The 5,051-nt window shown below is 40.8% G+C and overlaps 1 non-coding gene across 1 annotated transcript; it reads left to right on the plus strand.

The window, feature by feature from the left end:
* Positions 1-3,944: 3,944 nt before the first annotated feature.
* On the plus strand, positions 3,945-4,017 carry TRNAR-CCG (transfer RNA arginine (anticodon CCG)). The gene has a single exon. It is a non-coding gene; the product is annotated as a tRNA-Arg (tRNA).
* The last annotated feature ends 1,034 nt before the right edge of the window (positions 4,018-5,051 follow it).

The following is a 5,051-nucleotide window of genomic DNA, read 5'->3' on the forward strand; positions in this document are numbered from 1 at the left end:
ATCAGGAGCTTCCCGCAGTTCCCGCCGACTCAGGGCACGACGGTCAACCTAGAAAATAGTATGTAGAGCAAATCCCACATCCTTATCCATCTAAGTTTTCTTCTGATTCTCTCTCACCCCTGAGGAATTCTTGGAGACCTGAAATCACCATCTCTCCCCTTCGGTTCCTCACCAACTCCGAGCCTGGTCCTCCTCACGAGAGGACCCTGCGGAGAGCTAGGGGACCTGCACGTGGGGCAGGATAGACGGGGTGTCGGATAGACAAGGGGAAACGGGGTATACAAGGCATGGGCCACAGGCGACCCTTGGGACCCAGAGATTAAAGGGACATATAAGTGATTTTTAGACAACACTGCGGGGATCCCTAAAGTTGGAAAATCACCTGGGGGAGCTTAATAAAGTACAGATTCCCGGGCCCCACCCCCTAGACGCTGAGTGCTCACAGAATCTCTGGCTCGGAAATTATGTTATTTAAATCTCTCTCAGTTGAAGCTGATGAACAGACCAGTTTGGAACCACTGGGCCTGCTTAAAAATCTAGGGACAGAAACTGAAAGGAACTAAGATCCCGGAAAAATGAACACAGGAGAAGGAGAAAGACAAGGAGGGAAGAGAGAGGACCAGGGAGCAGGAAGCAGAAAGGTGGGAGGAAGAGTGCTGTGGAATCAAGCCCTTCAAGAGACTCGGGATTTGGATGGGCAGAACAGTATACGTGTCCCAGATTCCTGTGGCTCCTGCGCTTTCTCTGGGTGGGAGAGAAAAAAGACCCCTTGCTCTAAGGTGAGAGAGCCGAAGGCTTTGGTCCTGCTGGTCCAGACATTCACAAACTTTAGGTGCACCAGAATCATCTGGATGGCCTGTTAAAATATAAATTGGGGACATCATCTCCAGAAATGATTCAGTGGGTCTGGGGTGGAAGGGGAGAATTTCCAGTTCTAACAGGTCTCCAGATTATGCCGATGGTTCCTGGGACCAAATATCACAACACCTGTAGACGTTAAATCATAAGAGAATCTCATCAATGGAGAAGGCGCTGACTTAAATCTCATAACAAACCTTACTCTCCTTTACCATGCATTTCTTGGCAAACTTCCCACATCCTTCTTTGTTTTTTTGCTGAAAATCATAGTTAAACCTGCATTCTAAGTCAATTCTTTGAGAGTTGTTAATTTCCCTGGGTGTCTCCCACGTGTATATGAGCTATACATGTTAATAAACATGTTTTCTCTTCTCTCCATCTGTCTTTTGTTACAGGAGCTCAGCTGAGATCTTAGAAGGTAGAGGGAAAGTTATTTTTCCTCCCCTGCAGTTGGGAGATCTGTAACCATATACAGGTGTCTTTCCAAGGTGCAGTAGGGAAGCCTATCGGTGTGGTTGTCAGCGGTAGTGTTGAGTGTTGAAGAAGGATGCTGTCTGCTTAGGCCTTGGTGCCTGGGGCAGCAGTGGGAACCACTGACTGTGCTTGCTTGCTTGCTAGAAAAGAAAGCATAAGAGGTGGTTCCCACACTGTTGAACAGAATAATGCTTAAGGCCTGAATTAGCAGAGGCTTTAGAGATGTGAAGGAAAGGACCTACTGGAACCGAAGAAAGAAACTGGATAAACAGAATTTAGATACCTGATGGATTTAAACAGAGAAAAGGTAGAGAGTGCACTCAGGACACGCACACACACACACAGCTTGACTAATGTGGAAGGAAATTTCTAATGTACAGCATAGTGATTCAGTTATACATATATTTACATATTCCTTTTTATATTCTTTTTCAATATAGGCCATACAAGGTATTGAATATAGTTCCCTGTGCTATACAGTAGGACCTTGCTGTTTATCTATTTTATTTTAGGGGAGACCAATTTTAATTTGCAAATGGTATAAATGCCAAAATAAAAATCCAAGAGAACCCACTGGAGAGTTTAGGCTTCAAACATTTAACATTATCTCCTCTGGAACATAACCACCTGTTTCCAAAAAGTGCAACTTCATTGTTATGCAAAATTCATTCCCAGCTAACATCCATAGTCCACCTTCAGATTTCTAAATTTGTTTGCTAGAGGATATTAAGAGTTCTTCGGTCTGTATTTCACTCTTGGTCAATGGATTATTAATAAAATCACAAATTCTAGCATGTTTTTTCTTAAAGTTTTGTGTCAAAATGGTTTCATTTCTACAATATGGTCCTTAACAGAAATGAAAGCAGCAGGTCTGTAGTTTGTTGAGCTTTATATCTGCACCCCACCCCCAATCCCTACCCCTTCAAAGGAAAGCTCCCAGATTCGAAAACATAGGTTTCTATTTCAGTGGAAAACCACATTTCCTTGGCTATCTAAGAACTGAAGGGTGTGGGCAACAATGATGCAGTAACATTTGCAGTCACGTGATTTACCAAGCTGAGATTAGATCGAGAGATAGCTATAGATGTAAAAGTTATCATGGAGAAATTTTCTTTTCATTTCCTTTTTCCCTCTCTGAAATGTAAAGTCTAAGGGTTTTAATTCTAAATTTACTTTTATGGCAGTGCAAATCTTTTGATTTCTAAATATGAATGGGGGAAGGAAAAATCTGTTAAGCAGTCAAAAGAGAGAAGGGGAAGGAAAGAGAGAGAATATTCTTCCTCGGACCCAGAATAAAAATCCTCAGGTTTTTAACTGTTTCTTAGGGTCTTCATTTCCTTTTGAAGTCTCCTATGTTGTGGAAAATTTATATTAAATGAATTGGTATGCTTTGTTCTTGTTAATTTGTCTTTGTCATTTTAATTTGCAGACACAGCCGAAGACCTTAAGAGGGTGGAGGAAATTTTTTTCCTCCTCTTCACTACCTTCCTAAAATAAATTGAGATATTTTTGTTGCTTTTTGTGCTCTGCATCAGTTTATATAATCCTATGTTGTAATGACAAGGAAGCACACTTGTTATTACTAGAAATATTGTGCTCATTCTGGGACACCCTCCAGCCACCCCAGTAGTCTCTCCCTCCTCAGTGTCCCTAGATTCCAGCCCTGAGCTAGATGTCAAAGTCTACTGTAGGCACTCCAAACATGTTGACTGACAAGTTTGGCAATAATTTGTTCTGCATTAACCTCAAAAGAAGATACTGCAGGAGAAAACAGTGGGAGAAATGAGAAATCTTGGTAGGAAAAATCTTTTTGTGAAAGAGTGCAAGATGCAGGAGGGGAGAAATTTTGCTTTGATTTGGTTTTGTTTCAAATAACTCGCTGTTTTCAAGGAAACAAAATTGAGTAAATGGATAGATGGGTGTTATTGCTTTACTTCTAGGACTGGATAGAATTTCTTCTACACCTTTCTTATTCCACCCACACTTTTGGTAACCGTGGTTCTTTCAAAAAACACTATTGCTCTGTGGATTAACTCTATAAATGAACCAGTGGACATCTCCTTGTCAAGAACAAGTCAAACTTGGGAAGTATCCAAGTCAAGAACGGAAGTCATCGAGTTCCCTGACAGCATCCATTTACTCTATTCTTTTTAAACTCACACTATATATGAACTGAATAAACTATTTTTTACTGGGCTTAAGCCAACCTTGCACTTCCAGGAGCACCTTCTGTGAAGATTCCAGGCCATCACTGCCCTTCCTTCAGCATCGCCATCTTTCTTTCAGATTCCTGCCCTCTGCGTTCTCTTTGCTGTTTTCTGTACGAGACGCAGCATCAGCTACCGATTCAAAGTCTTCCTCTCTACCCCACCTAGTGAAGTCATTAAAGAATTCGACAGGGCCCACATTGATGAACAACTAACAGATCCTGACATCTATGTATGAGTTTTCACAAATTTTAGACGGTGTTGTAAATAGTTTTAACTGTTTGTGAATTTAATCTTAAACAAGGAACTATTTAGCTGGATCATCAGAATTAACGGTAGAAAAGCCCCTTCCCCCTCTATCTATATACATTTTATTCTTTACCGGATAAAAACCTCCCAGCTATTGGCCGCGTGGCCTAATGGATAAGGCGTCTGATTCCGGATCAGAAGATTGAGGGTTCGAGTCCCTTCGTGGTCGCTTTTCTTCCCCTTTGCTAGTCTGATTTAGGGCCGGTTTGGAAAAAGCTTGCAAGATGTTTAAAATCTGATTTGCCTCTTTTCCCTTCTTGTTGCTGTCATCTGGTTGTCAGTTCACACATGAAAGTAAGACTGTTATTTAACAAGTATATGTGGGACCCCGAATGTCTGACAAGTGCTTTACAAATGAACAAGGCGGAAATTGCACATCCTCAAGGTGCTTACCTTCTACTGGACCCACTGAGAACCTGAAGGCACTTAGTCTTTTCAAAGTTGAAATATTGAACTTTTCTTTTTTTTCTTTTCTTTTTTTTTTTTTTTTTTTTTTTTGGAGATGGGGAAGAGGGACGGGGAGTCACTAAAAAAAAAAAAATCAACTACATGGGACAAGGGTGAGTTAAATTTCTGGAAACAAGGTCTCTGACTAGGATTCTCTATGACTGTGGCTCTAAATGATTTGAGACCTGCCTTTTCCAGATTTACATTAGCTACCGTAAATCTAACTGCCTCTACCTCCCAAACAGCAATCTCAGAGAGAGCCTGAAGGCAGTAGCCACCAAATGCTTCTATTCCAAACTGAACTGTCCTCTGGAGCAACTTCTATGTAGTATTGATAGGTTTAGTTCTAGCAAAAATGCAAATGCCATAAATGGATCTGACAGGAGAGACATTCCTCAAATAATTTTAAAATAGAACTACCATATGATCTAGCAATCCCCTCCTGGCTATATATCCAGAAGAACTGAAAACAGGGACTCAGTGAAATATTTGCACTCGTGTTCACTGCAGCATTACTCACAATAGCCAAGAGGTGGAATAAATTCATATATCCTTGGAGGGATAAATGGATAAACAAAATGTGGTATACATCATGGAATATTACTGTCTACAAAAGGAAGCAAATCTTGCCACAGGCTACTACATGGATAAACCTTAAGGATATTATGCTAAGTGAAATAAGATAGTCACAAAAAGACAAATACTATATGATTCTACTTACACAAATGTTGATGAAAAATTAATCAACAGTCAATC

The sequence above is a fragment of the Camelus bactrianus genome, chromosome 20, assembly GCF_048773025.1.
Source record: "Camelus bactrianus isolate YW-2024 breed Bactrian camel chromosome 20, ASM4877302v1, whole genome shotgun sequence".
In the NCBI taxonomy this organism is placed as follows: Eukaryota; Metazoa; Chordata; class Mammalia; order Artiodactyla; family Camelidae; genus Camelus; species Camelus bactrianus.